General features: G+C 40.6%; 1 protein-coding gene across 1 annotated transcript in view; it reads left to right on the plus strand.

Annotated features, from left to right (window-relative positions):
• The window catches only part of BRWD1 (bromodomain and WD repeat domain containing 1), a gene marked incomplete in the record, with an annotated part of 1,309,461 nt that overhangs the window by 745,776 nt on the left and 547,378 nt on the right, over positions 1–16,307 (plus strand).

Raw genomic sequence — 16,307 nt, forward strand, 5'->3', positions numbered from 1 at the left:
CACATTTAAAAATAGAAGTGAATTTAAAAGTGTCTTAAAATGGCCTGCTCTATCTGAATCGTGTAAGTTTAATTTTGACTTTCCTATCCCTATAAATATGTGCTTCTCAACCATTTTAGCAATATTTACATAGTACTGAAATGTATGTAGTACTTCTGATTAAATCTGTGGCCTAGATTTAGAGTTGGGCGGTAGCCGTCAAAACCAGCGTTAGAGGCTCCTAACGCTGGTTTTAGGCTACCGCCGGTATTTGGAGTCAGTCATTAAAGGGTCTAACGCTCACTTTTCAGCCGCGACTTTTCCATACCGCAGATCCCCTTACGTCAATTGCGTATCCTATCTTTTCAATGGGATCTTTCTAACGCCGGTATTTAGAGTCTTGGCTGAAGTGAGCGTTAGAAATCTAACGACAAAACTCCAGCCGCAGAAAAAAGTCAGTAGTTAAGAGCTTTCTGGGCTAACGCCGGTTTCTAAAGCTCTTAACTACTGTGCTCTAAAGTACACTAACACCCATAAACTACCTATGTACCCCTAAACCGAGGTCCCCCCACATCGCCGCCACTCTATTCAATTTTTTTAACCCCTAATCTGCCGACCGCCACCTACGTTATACTTATGTACCCCTAATCTGCTGCCCCTAACACCGCCGACCCCTATATTATATTTATTAATCCCTAACCTGCCCCCCACAACGTCGCCGCCAGCTACCTACAATAATTAACCCCTAATCTGCCGACCGCAAATCGCCGCTACCTACGTTATCCTTATGTACCCCTAATCTGCTGCCCCCAACACCGCCGACCCCTATATTATATTTATTAACCCCTAATCTGCCACCCTCAACGTCGCCTCCACCTGCCTACACTTATTAACCCCTAATCTGCCAAGCGGACCGCACCGCTACTATAATAAGTTATTAGCCCCTAATCCGCCTCAATAAACCCTATAATAAATAGTATTAACCCCTAATCTGCCCTCCCTAACATCGCCGACACCTAACTTCAATTATTAACCCCTAATCTGCCGACCGAATCTCGCCGCTACTGTAATAAATGGATTAACCCCTAAAGCTAAGTCTAACCCTAACACCCCCCTAAATTAAATATAATTTAAATCTAACGAAATAAATTAACTCTTATTAAATAAATTATTCCTATTTAAAGCTAAATACTTACCTGTAAAATAAACCTTAATATAGCTACAATATAAATTATAATTATATTATAGCTATTTTAGGATTTATATTTATTTTACAGGTAACTTTGTATTTATTTTAACCAGGTACAATAGCTATTAAATAGTTAAGAACTATTTAATAGCTAAAATAGTTAAAATAATTACAAAATTACCTGTAAAATAAATCCTAACCTAAGTTACAATTAAACCTAACACTGCACTATCAATACATTAATTAAATAAAATACCTACAATTACCTACAATTAAACCTAACACTACACTATCAATACATTAATTAAATACAATACCTACAAATAACTACAATGAAATAAACTAACTAAAGTACAAAAAATAAAAAAGAACTAAGTTACAAAAAATAAAAAAATATTTACAAACATTAGAAAAATATTACAACAATTTTAAACTAATTACACCTACTCTAAGCCCCCTAATAAAATAACAAAGCCCCCCAAAATAAAAAAATGCCCTACCCTATTCTAAATTACAAAAGTTCAAAGCTCTTTTACCTTACCAGCCCTGAACAGGGCGCTTTGCGGGGCATGCCCCAAGAAATTCGGCTCTTTTGCCTGTAAAAAAACACATACAATACCCCCCCCCAACATTACAACCCACCACCCACATACCCCTAATCTAACCCAAACCCCCCTTAAATAAACCTAACACTAAGCCCCTGAAGATCTTCCTACCTTGTCTTCACCTCACCGGTTATCACCGATCGGTCCTGGCTCCAAAATCTTCATCCAACCCAAGCGGGGGCTGGTGATCCATAATCCTGCAGCTGAAGAGGTCCAGAAGAGGCTCCAAAGTCTTCATCCTATCCGGGAAGAAGAGGCGATTCAGACCGGCAACCATCTTGATCCAAGCGGCATCTTCTATCTTCATCCGATGAGGAACGGCTCCATCGTGAAGACCTCCAGCGCGGATCAATCTTCTTCCGACGACGTCCAACTGAAGAATGACGGTTCCTTTAAGTCGTCGGAAGCCCCCGCTTGGGTTGGATGAAGATTTTGGAACCAGGACCGATCGGTGATACCCGGTGAGGTGAAGATAAGGTAGGAAGATCTTCAGGGGCTTAGTGTTAGGTTTATTTAAGGGGGGTTTGGGTTAGATTAGGGGTATGTGGGTAGTGGGTTGTAATGTTGGGGGGAGGGTATTGTATGTGTTTTTTTACAGGCAAAAGAGCTGAATTTCTTGGGGCATGCCCCGCAAAGGGCCCTGTTCAGGGCTGGTAAGGTAAAAGAGCTTTGAACTTTTGTAATTTAGAATAGGGTAGGACATTTTTTTATTTTGGGGGGCTTTGTAATTTCATTAGGGGGCTTAGAGTAGGTGTAATTAGTTTAAAATTGTTGTAATATTTTTCTAATGTTTGTAAATATTTTTTTATTTTTTGTAACTTAGTTCTTTTATATTTTTTGTACTTTAGTTAGTTTATTTAATTGTAGTTATTTGTAGGTATTGTATTTAATTAATGTATTGATAGTGTAGTGTTAGGTTTAATTGTAGGTAATTGTAGGTATTTTATTTAATTTATTTATTGATAGTGTAGTGTTAGGTTTAATTGTAACTTAGGTTAGGATTTATTTTACAGGTAATTTTGTAATTATTTTAACTATTTTAGCTATTAAATAGTTCTCAACTATTTAGTAGCTATTGTACCTGGTTAAAATAAATACAAAGTTACCTGTAAAATAAATATAAATCCTAAAATAGCTATAATATAATTATAATTTATATTGTAGCTATATTAGGGTTTATTTTACAGGTAAGTATTTAGCTTTAAATAGGAATAATTTATTTAATAAGAGTTAGATTTAAATTAAATTATATTTAATTTAGGGGGGTGTTGGGGTTAAAGTTAGACTTAGCTTTAGGGGTTAATAAATTTATTAGAGTAGCGGTGAGCTCCTGTCGGCAGATTAGGGGTTAATACTTGAAGTTAGGTGTCGGCAATGTTAGGGAGGGCAGATTAGGGGTTAATACTATTTATTATAGGGTTATTGAGGCGGGAGTGAGGCGGATTAGGGGTTAATACATTTATTATAGTAGCGCTCAGGTCCGGTCGGCAGATTAGGGGTTAATAAGTGTAGTTAGGTGGAGGCGACGTTGGGGGCGGCAGATTAGGGGTTAATAAATATAATATAGGGTTCGGCGGTGTTAGGGGCAGCAGATTAGGGGTACATAGGGATAATGTAGGTGGCGGGGGTGTACGGAGCGGCAGATTAGGGGTTAATAATAATATGCAGGTGTCAGCGATAGCGGGGGCGGCAGATTAGGGGTTAATAAGTGTAAGGTTAGGGGTGTTTATTCTCGGGGTACATGTTAGTGTTAGGTGCAGACGTAGGAAGTGTTTCCACATAGAAAACAATGGGGTTGCGTTAGGAGCTGAATGCGGCTTTTTTTGCAGGTGTTAGTTTTTTTTCCAGCTCAAACAGCCCCATTGTTTTCTATGGGGGAATCGTGCACGAGCACGTTTTTGAAGCTGGCCGCGTCCGTAAGCACCGCTGGTATCGAGAGTTGAACTTGCGGTAAATATGCTATACGCTCCTTTTTTGGAGCCTAGCGCAGCCATTCTGTGAACTCTAAATACCAGCGGTATTTAAAAGGTGCGGCCAGAAAAAGCACGCGTAGCTAACGCACCCCTTTGGCCGCAGAACTCTAAATCTAGGCGTAAGTCTCTTAATAGCTCAAATTTTCTTTAAAATAACATTTATTACTTTGAACCAATGACATAAATACATTAATGAATGAGAGATTATATACAGACCCTGATTAAGTAATTCACAAACCTCTACAATTTTATGATTTGAACAATGCAAAATTAATTTACTTTTTAGTTTATGTTCATATGTGTAGGTTCTTATTTTTAATGAACTGTCAAATTTAATTTTTATAGCTTTAGATTATTGGACCATTTAAATGACTATGAAAGTATTTTTACATAGTTTGATTTGCTTTTAGAGAATAAATTAGCTGATAAAGTTTGTTCAGAAGATGGTTACGGTCCACAAGATCATCACATGTGGGATTACATTCAGTCCAGTCAGATGCAAAAACAACCAAATACATAGTTGCCAACAGTCCCTGATTTCCAGGGACAGTCCCTGGATTTTGTTGTATGTCCCTGGATATTTTTTGTCCCTGGAAATGTCCCTGAAAATCTCTTTTGCACAACATTTGTTGTTTGCGCATATATATATATATATATATATATATATATATATATATATATATATATATATATACACATATATACAGATAGATGATAAATCGATATAGTATATTATTTAAATATAATTCATTCCTAATGGAATATTGTTTTCTCCAACATAGGTGTGTCCGGTCCACGGCGTCATCCTTACTTGTGGGATATTCTCCTCCCCAACAGGAAATGGCAAAGAGCCCAGCAAAGCTGGCCATATAGTCCCTCCTAGGCTCCGCCTACCCCAGTCATTCTCTTTGCCGTTGCACAGGCAACATCTCCACGGAGATGGCTTAGAGTTTTTTGGTGTTTAAATGTAGTTTTTGTTCTTCAATCAAGAGTTTGTTATTTTAAAATAGTGCTGGTATGTACTATTTACTCTGAAACAGAAAAGAGATGAAGATTTCTGTTTGTAAGAGGAAAATGATTTTAGCAACCGTTACTAAAATCGATAGCTGTTTCCACACAGGACTGTTGAGATGAAGTAACTTCAGTTGGGGGAAACAGTGGGCAGACTTTGCTGCTTGAGGTATGACACATTTCTAACAAGACTCGGTAATGCTGGAAGCTGTCATTTTCCCTATGGGAACCGGTAAGCCATTTTCTTAGTTTAAGTAAAAGAATAAAGGGCTTCATTAGGGCTTAAAAAACTGGTAGACATTTTTCTGGGCTAAAACGATTACTTTACTAAGTATATTTGGCAGATTATTACTTTTAATAGTTGTTAAATCTTGGGGATTGTTTTAATAAAAACGGCAGGCACTGTATTGGACACCTTTTTCACTGGGGGCCTTTTCTAGTCATAGACAGAGCCTCATTTTCGCGCCTCTAATGCGCAGTTGTTTTTGGAAAGCATGGCATGCAGATGCATGTGTGAGGAGCTAAGAACCACTGAAAAAGCTTATAGAAGGCATCATTTGGTATCGTATTCCCCTCTGGGCTTGGTTGGGTCTCAGCAAAGCAGATACCTGGGACTGTATAGGGGTTAAATGTAAAAACGGCTCCGGTTCCGTTATTTTAAGGGTTAAAGCTTTCAAATTTGGTGTGCAATACTTTTAAGGCTTTAAGTTACTGTGGTGAAATTTTGGTGAATTTTGAACAATTCCTTCATACTTTTTCACATATTCAGTAATAAAGTGTGTTCAGTTTAAAATTTAAAGGGACAGTAACGGTTTTATTGTAAAACTTTTTTGTGCTTTGTTGACAAGTTTAAGCCTGTTTAACATGTCTGAACCATCAGATAACGATGTTCTATATGTATGAAAGCCAATGTGTCTCCCCATTTAAATATATGTGATATATTTGTGTCATAATGTCCAAACAAAGTAGGGATAATAATGCCATAGATATATTGCCCAAGATGATCCCTCTAATGAGGGGAGTAAGCATAGTACTGCATCATCCCCTTCTGTGTCTACACCAGTTTTGCCCACACAAGAGGCCCCTAGTACATTTAGTGCGCCAATACTTATTACCATACAACAATTAATGGCTGTAATGGATAATTCTATTGCATGCATTTTTTCCAAAATGCCTACTTATCAGAGAAAGCGTGATTGCTCTGTTTTAAACACTGAAGAGCAAGAGGACGCTGATGATAGTTCTGACATACCCTCACACCTATCTGAAGGGGCCAGGAGGGAGGTTTTGTCTGAGGGAGAAATTTCAGATTCAGGGAAAATTTCTCAACAAGCAGAACCTGATATTGTAACTTTTAAATTTAAATTACAACATCTCCACGCACTACTTAAGGAGGTATTATCTACTCTGGATGATTGTGACAATTTGGTCATTCCAGAGAAATTAGGTAAGATGGACAAGTTCCTAGAGGTTCCGGTGCCCCCCGATGTTTTTCCTATACCCAAGCGGGTGGCGGACATAGTAAATAAGGAGTGGGAAAGGCCCGGCATACCTTTTGTCCTCCCCCTATATTTAAGAAATTATTTCCTATAGTCGACCCCAGAAAGGACTTATAGCATACAGTCCCCAAGGTCGAGGGGGCGGTTTCTACTCTAAACAAACGCACTTCTATTCCTATAGAAGATAGTTGTGCTTTCAAGATCCTATGGATTAAAGGTTAGAGGGTTTGCTTAAAAAGATGTTTGCTCAGCAAGGTTACCTTCTACAACCAATTTCATGCATTGTTCCTGTCACTACAGCTGCGTGTTTCTGGTTCGAAGAACTAGAAAAGTCGCTCAATAAAGAATCTTCGTACGAGGAGGTTTTGGACAGAGTTCAAGCTCTTAAATTGGCTAACTCTTTTATTTTAGATGCCGCTTTGCAATTAGCTAGATTAGCGGCGAATAATTCAGGGTTTGCTATCGTGGCGCGCAGAGCGCTTTTGCTTAACATCCCTTTCAAGGGTAAAACACTGTTTGGCCCTGACTTGAAAGAGATTATTTCAGACATCACTGGGGGAAAGGGCCACGCCCTTCCTCTGGATAGGTCTTTTAAGGCTAAAAATAGGCCAAATTTTCGTCCCTTTCGCAGAAACGGACCAGCCTCAAATTCTACACCCTCTAAGCAAGAGGGTAATACTTCTCAAACCAAGCCAGCCTGGAGGCCGATGCAAGGCTGGAACAAGGGTAAGCAGGCCAAGTCACCTGCCACTGCTACCAAAACAGCATGAAGTGTTGGCCCCCGATCTGGGAAGGATCTGGTGGGGGGCAGACTTTCTCTCTTTGCTCAGGCTGGGGCAAGAGATGTTCAGGATCCTTGGGCGCTAGAAATAGTTTCTCAAGGTTATCTCCTGGAATTCAGGGAACTACCCCCAAGGGGAAGGTTCCACGGGTCTCAATTATCTTCGAACAGGCATTCTTACACTGTGTAGAAGACCTGTTAAGCATGGGAGTGATTCATCCTGTTCCATTAGGAGAACAAGGGATGGGTTTTTACTCCAACCTGTTCATAATTCCCAAAAAAGAGGGAACATTCAGACCAATTTTAGATCTCAAGATTCTAAACAAGTTTCTAAGGGTTTCATCGTTCAAAATGGAAACCATTCGAACGATCCTTCCTACCATCCAGGAAGGTCAATTCATGACCACGGTGGACTTAAAGGATGCGTACCTACGTATTCCTATCCACAAGGAACATTTTCGGTTCCTAAGGTTCGCCTTTCTGGACAAGCATTACCAGTTTGTGGCACTTCCATTCGGATTAGCCACTGCTCCAAGGATTTTCACAAGGGTACTAGGGTCCCTTCTAGCGGTGCTAAGACCAAGGGGCATTGCAGTAGTACCTTACTTGGACGACATCCTGATTCAAGTGTCGTCTCTGTCAATAGCAAGGGCTCATACGGACATTGTCCTAGCCTTTCTCAGATCTCACAGGTGGAAAGTGAACATAGAAAAAAGTTCTCTGTCCCCGTCAACAAGAGTTCCCTTCTTGGGAACAATAATAGTTTCCTTAGAAATGAAGGTTTTTCTGACAAAGGCCAGAAAATCAAAACTTCTAAGCTCTTGTCAGGTACTTCATTCTGTTCTTCTTCCTTCCATAGCGCAGTGCATGGAAGTAATAGGTTTGATGGTTGCGGCAATGGACATAGTTCCTTTTGCACAAATTCATCTAAGACCATTACACCTGTGCATGCTCAGACAGTGGAATGGGGATTATACAGACTTGTCTCCGACGATACAAGTAGATCAAATAACCAGAGATTCACTCCGTTGGTGGCTGACCCTGGACAACCTGTCACAGGGAATGAGCTTCCGCAGACCAGAGTAGGTCATTGTCACGACCGACGCCAGTCTGGTGGGCTGGGGCGCGGTCTGGGAACCCCTGAAAATTCAGGGTCTATGGTTTCGGGAAGACTCTCTTCTCCCGATAAACATAATGGAACTGAGAGCGATATTCAATGCTCTCAAGGCTTGGCCTCGACTAGCAAAGGCCAAATTCATAAGGTTTCAATCAGACATCATGACGACTGTTACATATATCAACCATCAGGGGGTAACAAGGAGTTCCCTGGCGATGGAGGAGCATCCGGGGGAGTGGGAACTCCATCTGGAAATCTTTGCCCAAATAACTCAATTATGGGGCATTCCAGACATGGTTCTGATGGCCTCTCGTCAGAACTTCATGGTCCCTTGTTACGGGTCCAAATCCAGGGATCCCAAGGCGACTCTATTGGATACAATAGTAGCACCTTGGATCTTCAACCTAGCTTATGTATTCCCACCGTTTCCTCTCATTCCCAGGCTGGTAGCCAGGATCAATCTGGAGAGGGCTTCGGTGATCTTGATAGTTCCTGTGTGGCCACGCAGGACTTGGTATGCAGACCTGGTGAATGTGTCATCGGCTCCACCATGGAAGCTACCTTTGAGACAGGACCTTCTTATTCAGGGTCCATTCGAACATCCGAATCTGGTTTTCCTCCAACTGACTGCTTGGAGTTTGAACGCTTGATTTTATCAAAGCGTGGGTTTTTAGATTCTGTAATAGATACTCTTATTCAGGCTAGAAAGCCTGTAACTAGAAAAATTTACCATAATATATGGAAAAAATATATCTGTTGGTGTGAATCTAAAGGATTCCCATGGAACAAGATAAAAATTCCTAAGATTCTTTCCTTTCTACAAGAAGGTTTGGAGAAAGGATTTTCTGCGAGTTCTCTGAAGGGACAGATCTCTGCTTTATCTGTTTTACTTCACAAAAGGCTGGCAGCTGTGCCAGACGTTTAAGCGTTTGTTCAGGCTCTGGTTAGAATCAAGCCTGTTTACAGACCTTTGACTCTTCCCTGGAGTCTTAATCTAGTTCTTTCAGTTCTTCAAGGGGTTCCGTTTGAACCCTTACATTCCGTAGATATTAAGTTATTATCTTGGAAAGTTTTGTTTTAGGTTGCAATTTCTTCCGCTAGAAGAGTTTCTGAGTTATCTGCTCTGCAGTGTTCTCCGCCCTATCTGGTCCATGCAGATAAGGTGGTTTTACGTACTGAGCCTGGTTTTCTTCCGAAGGTTGTTTCCAACAAAAATATTAACCAGGAGATAGTTGTACCTTCTTTGTGTCCGAATCCAGTTTCATAGAAGGAACGTTTGTTACACAATTTGGACGTTGTCCGTGCTCTAAAATTCTATTTAGAGGCTACTGAAGATTTTAGACAAACATCTTCTTTGTTTGTTGTTTATTCTGGTTAAAGGAGAGGTAAAAAAGCAACTTCTACCTCTCTTTCCTTTTGGTTTAAAAGCATCATCAGATTGGCTTTTGAGACTGCCGGACGGCAGCCTCCTGAAAGTATCACAGCTCACTCCACTAGGGCTGTGGCTTCCACATGGGCCTTCAAGAATGAGGTTCCTGTTGACCAAATTTTTTAAATTATATACTTTTGCTTCTTCGGAGGCTATTTTTGGGAGAAAGGTTTTGCAAGCCGTGGTGCCTTCCGTTTGGGTGACCTGATTTGCTCCCTCCCTTCATCCGTGTCCTAAAGCTTTGGTATTGGTTCCCACAAGTAAGGATGACGCCGTGGACCGGACACACCTATGTTGGAGAAAACAGAATTTATGCTTACCTGATAAATTACTTTCTCCAACGGTGTGTCCGGTCCACGGCCCGCCCTGGTTTTTTAATCAGGTCTGATGAATTATTTTCTCTAACTACAGTCACCACGTTACCATATGGTTTCTCCTATATATATTTCCTCCTGTCCGTCGGTCGAATGACTGGGGTAGGCGGAGCCTAGGAGGGACTATATGGCCAGCTTTGCTGGGCTCTTTGCCATTTCCTGTTGGGGAGGAGAATATCCCACAAGTAAGGATGACGCCGTGGACCGGACACACCGTTGGAGAAAGTAATTTATCAGGTAAGCATAAATTCTGTTATTATTATTGAATCGATTCACATATTTGTCTTTCTAATTTTGTAAAAATAACCGTATGCCCAGAATGTGTTCCAGAGACTGGGTAGGTGTAAGAGCTTGGTGCTGTAATCTGTATAATAATCTATGGATAAGTCTAAATTATACTATAACTTTCAAATGGGTGTGTTTTGATTGCAGAACTGAGTGGGCGGAGCAGTTGAACAGTAGGTCGTCAGTACTCCAGTAACCCGCTTGCTTGCTCTGCTGCAAAGTGTCCCTGGAATTTTTTTTTTTTAAATGTTGGCAACTATGGAAATATGCTAAAGCTTCAGTATTTCCCATTTAAAACACCAGATTGAATGTTTAGTTCTTACCCTTGACAGGGAAGATTATCACAAGCTAAAGGATACCAATTGCGTGAAGCAATTGAAAGAGTGTACTTCGATAGCACTCAACAACACGGGTAGGTTACTGGCAAATGTTACCATAGGTAAGTAAGCCCAAAGGGAGGCGGTATTAAAACTTAACTTTTATTTAAATAGTTAAAATTGAAAATCGTTAAAATATTCAGACCTTTGACAAAGCCTTTGCGGCGAAACATGTCAGGGCAGTTGGAGAATAGCTCTCCTTTTTAAACTAACAGCAGTGTGACTTTAGAACGAATGTGTTTATAGAATTTAATTTAAAATGGTATGTGTGTGAGTATGACTGGATCTTACGTACCGGAGCTTAGTATCTCCTAATTTGAGCCTGAGTTTTCTAGTACTCCTTTAACACTGGCGTGTTAAACAATTAACATAAGGAGTGGAGATTAGATTTCTCCACTAGTATAATAAAGCGATACCGCTAGGAACTAATAAGGGCAACGCCTGAACAAGTTATCCGGGGAGAACCTAGTTTGTTTAACTGATTATCGGTCTCCCTCTCCTCTTTAACAATATTAAATGTCATTAAGTACCTAAACAAGTATTATAGCTGACAAGTGTATACCGCAATAGTATTCACTCTATAAGTGAAGATTTGTACCTCTTTTAGAAATAGGTATCACTCTAGCTCGCTACCAAGTAAGGGTTACTTTAAGACAAACAATAGGGGAGAACCCATGTAGTTTATACAATTACTCTAGTTCTCCACACTGAATAATAACGCAGGATTACCAACATTACACAGGAGTTATAGTAATACAGCACAGACCGCCAGATTCATCAGAACTAACTGACAGGGTCCATACCTATGCTATTTTTTAGGAGGTCTCAACTGAACACGGTCACTTGCCAAATAAGTAACGCACTAAAAGGGGTGTCTGGATGTAGACTATTTGAAGTTAATTACATTCTGACCACGTTATCAAAATAAACAATCTTGGAATCTATTTGTGGTACATTTGACCCTAAGCAATGTTATGGTACCTGACCAGGTAGCCACTAACGCAAGCCTTTTTCTAATACCAACACATATTAATATTTTATATTGTGTTATCTGTTTATACACTGGGCTGACTATTTTGTTAAAACCAAGTGGGCCATTCCTGTTCAAATCTGGACATTTAGTTTAATCCATTCCAACAGGTATATAGAATTACACACAAGATTATTTCCCAAATTGTGAAAAGAGAAACAGCAGGTATTTGATACTTTTAATGCAACAGCCAAATTGCAGTTATTTGGGAATATCCAGATAAGAGTGCATGACATTTTTATTTCTAGGGGTACCACACCCTACCTCCTTAACCCCTGTCAGTTTAAAATATTGGCCGTCCTCTGGCCTAGCCGGATAAATACTAGGCGGTCCTGTTGAGAAACTGGATTAATATAGGGAATTGACTTTATTTTGGTAATTTACCATCCCTTATATTACAGTCTATCCAGGCATCAACTACTAGTGTATCGATACAACCAGCAGCTCTATAACTGTGGGGTATCGCCAGGCGGTGAACCAAACAGGACACCATTGATATTTATGATATTAGGGATACTTATCAGTCTGACATCCGATAAGAGAACATTATTACTCACACTTATTACCCATAGGGAATTATACCATACAATGTACACGAAGGTATACTGTAGCAGATAATTCCGCTTTTTGATTCACAGCAACAATAAGGACACTTATATTCTGAATGTGATATATGTTCAAATATTCTGAGCAATATAATATATAGGTACAAATTTATAATTGTCCTCCGCTGTCTAAGGGTATAATCTCTGTGGAACATACCGGGTTACTATATAAGATACAAGGTGATTTTGGAGACCTCTCCCCCCTCCTCATCACCCCCGTTCTCTCTCACACTGTCTGAATATTTTAACAATTTTCAATTTTAACTATTTAAATAAAAGTTAAGTTTTAATACCGCCTCCCTTTGGGCTTACTTACCTATGGTAACATTTGCCAGTAACCTACCCGTGCTGTTGAGTGCTATCGAAGTACACTCTTTCAATTGCTTCACGCAATTGGTATCCTTTAGTTTGTTTCTTTCAGTGTACAGCACCTAAGTCCTTGATTATAACATAGTTAGCTCTATCATCATATTAGAGAAATTAATAGTATAAGGGACACAACACCAGTAGTGCCGTCGTCTTTTTCTCTCTTCTCTCATATATAAGATTATCACAAGGTTTAGAAGGCCTTTATTTCTTGGTGTGTGGAGCATGGTTTTACCTGGCACTTTTAGAATTCCTGGAATTCTTCAATTTCTTTAAGATGGTTTTTATAAAGGTTTATTTACCAGTTATTTAAAAGGCCATATTTCCTAAGAAGATTGTTAAATTTCCTGATATTCAGAGTTTTGTTAAGGCTTTAGTCGGGATTAAGCCAGTTTTCTCCAACATAGGTGTGTCCGGTCCACGGCGTCGTCCTTACTTGTGGGATATTCTCTTCCCCAACAGGAAATGGCAAAGAGCCCAGCAAAGCTGGTCACATGATCCCTCCTAGGCTCCGCCTACCCCAGTCATTCTCTTTGCCGTTGTACAGGCAACATCTCCACGGAGATGGCTTAGAGTTTTTTAGTGTTTAACTGTAGTTTTTATTATTCAATCAAGAGTTTGTTATTTTAAAATAGTGCTGGTATGTACTATTTACTCTGAAACAGAAAAGAGATGAAGATTTCTGTTTGTATGAGGAAAATGATTTTAGCAACCGTTACTAAAATCCATGGCTGTTCCACACAGGACTGTTGAGAGGAATTAACTTCAGTTGGGGGAACAGTGAGCAGACTTTTGCTGCTTGAGGTATGACACATTCTAACAAGACGATGTAATGCTGGAAGCTGTCATTTTCCCTATGGGATCCGGTAAGCCATTTTTATTCAGACAGTAAATAAGGGCTTCACAAGGGTTTATTAAGACTGTAGACATTTTCTGGGCTAAATCGATCATATTTACACATATTTAGCCTTGAGGAATCATTTAATCTGGGTATTTTTTGTAAAATCATATCGGCAGGCACTGTTTTAGACACTTTATTCTATAGGGGCTTTCCCTAATCATAGTCAGAGCCTCATTTTCGCGCCGGTATCGCGCACTTGTTTTTGAGAACAGCATGGCATGCAGCTGCATGTGTGTGGAGCTCTGATACATAGAAAAGTCTTTCTGAAGGCATCATTTGGTATCGTATTCCCCTTTGGGCTTGGTTGGGTCTCAGCAAAGCAGATTCCAGGGACTGTAAAGGGGTTAAATATAAAAACGGCTCTGGTTCCGTTATTTTAAGGGTTAAAGCTTCCAAATTTGGTGTGCAATACTTTTAAGGCTTTAAGACACTGTGGTGAAATTTTGGTGAATTTTGAACAATTCCTTCATACTTTTTCGCAATTGCAGTAATAAAGTGTGTTCAGTTTAAAATTTAAAGTGACAGTAACGGTTTTATTTTAAAACGTTTTTTGTGCTTTGTTATCAAGTTTATGCCTGTTTAACATGTCTGAACTACCAGATAGATTGTGTTCTGACTGTGGGGAAGCCAAGGTTCCTTCTCATTTAAATAGATGTGATTTATGTCATAAAAAATTTAGTAAAAATGATGCCCAAGATGATTCCTCAAGTGAGGGGAGTAAGCATGGTACTGCATCATCCCCTCCTTCGTCTACACCAGTCTTGCCCATACAGGAGGCCCCTAGTACATCTAGCGCGCCAATACTCCTTACTATGCAACAATTAACGGCTGTAATGGATAATTCTATCAAAACATTTTAGCCAATATGCCCACTTATCAGCGAACGCGCGACTGCTCTGTTTTAGAATATACTGAAGAGCATGAGGACGCTGATGATATTGTTTCTGAAGGGCCCCTACACCAGTCTGAGGGGGCCAGGGAGGTTTTGTCTGAGGGAGAAATTTCAGATTCAGGAAAAATTTCTCAACAAGCTGAACCTGATGTGATTACTTTTAAATTTAAGTTGGAACATCTCCGCGCTCTGCTTAAGGAGGTGTTATCCAATTTGGATGATTGTGATTATCTGGTCATTCCAGAAACACTATGTAAAATGGACAAGTTCCTAGAGGCCCCGGGGCCCCCCGAAGCTTTTCCTATATCCAAGCGGGTGGCGTACATTGTTAATAAAGAATGGGACAGGCCCGGTATACCTTTCGTACCTCCCCCCATATTTAAAAAATTGTTTCCTATAGTCGACCCCAGAAAGGACTTATGGCAGACAGTCCCCAAGGTCGAGGGGGCGGTTTCTACTCTAAACAAGCGCGCCACTATACCCATAGAAGATAGTTGTGCTTTCCAAGATCCTATGGATAAAAAATTAGAAGGTTTGCTAAAAAAGATGTTTGTTCAGCAAGGTTACCTTCTACAACCAATTGCATGCATTGTCCCTGTCACTACAGCCGCGTGTTTCTGGTTCGATGAGCTAGAAAAGGCGATTATTAGTAATTCTTCTTCTTATGAGGAGATTATGGACAGAATTTGTGCTCTTAAATTGGCTAATTCTTTCACCCTAGACGCCACCTTGCAATTGGCTAGGTTAGCGGCGAAAAATTCTGGGTTTGCTATTGTGGCGCGCAGAGCGCTTTGGTTAAAATCTTGGTCAGCGGATGCGTCTTCCAAGAACAAATTGCTTGACATTCCTTTCAAGGGGAAAACACTGTTTGGCCCTGACTTGAAAGAGATTATCTCTGATATCACTGGGGGCAAGGGCCACGCCCTTCCTCAGGATAGGTCTTTCAAGGCCAAAAATAAACCTAATTTTCGTCCCTTTCGCAGAAACGGACCAGCCCCAAGTGCTACGTCCTCTAAGCAGGAGGGTAATACTTCTCAAGCCAATCCAGCCTGGAGACCTATGCAAGGCTGGAACAAAGGAAAGCAGGCCAAGAAACCTGCCACTGCTCCCAAGACAGCATGAGATGCGGGCCCCCGATCCGGGACCGGATTTGGTGGGGGGCAGACTCTCTCTCTTCACTCAGGCTTGGGCAAGAGATGTTCTGGATCCTTGGGCGCTAGAAATAGTCTCCCAAGGTTATCTTCTGGAAGTGATTCATCCTGTTCCATTAAGAGAACGAGGGATGGGGTTCTACTCCAATCTGTTCGTAGTTCCCAAAAAAGAGGGAACGTTCAGACCAATCTTAGATCTCAAGATCCTAAACAAGTTTCTCAAGGTTCCATCGTCCAAAATGGAAACCATTCGAACAATCCTTCCATCCAGGAAGGTCAATTCTTGACCACGGTGGATTTAAAGGATGCGTATCTACATATTCCTGTCCACAAGGAACATCATCGGTTCCTAAGGTTCGCATTCCTGGACAAGCATTACCAGTCCGTGGCGCTTCCTTTCGGATTAGCCACTGCTCCAAGGATTTTCTCAAAGGTACTAGGGTCCCTTCTGGCGGTGCTAAGACCAAGGGGCATAGCTGTAGTACCTTACTTGGACGACATTCTGATTCAAGCGTCGTCCCTTCCTCAAGCAAAGGCTCACACGGACATAGTCCTGGCCTTTCTCAGATCTCACGGATGGAAAGTGAACGTGGAGAAGAGTTCTCTATCTCCGTCGACAAGAGTTCCCTTCTTGGGAACAATAATAGACTCCTTAGAAATGAGGATTTTTCTGACAGAGACCAGAAAAACAAAACTTCTAAACTCTTGTCGGATACTTCATTCCGTTCCTCTTCCTTCCATAG

Source organism: Bombina bombina, chromosome 3, assembly GCF_027579735.1.
Source record: "Bombina bombina isolate aBomBom1 chromosome 3, aBomBom1.pri, whole genome shotgun sequence".
NCBI classification, from domain to species: domain Eukaryota; kingdom Metazoa; phylum Chordata; class Amphibia; order Anura; family Bombinatoridae; genus Bombina; species Bombina bombina.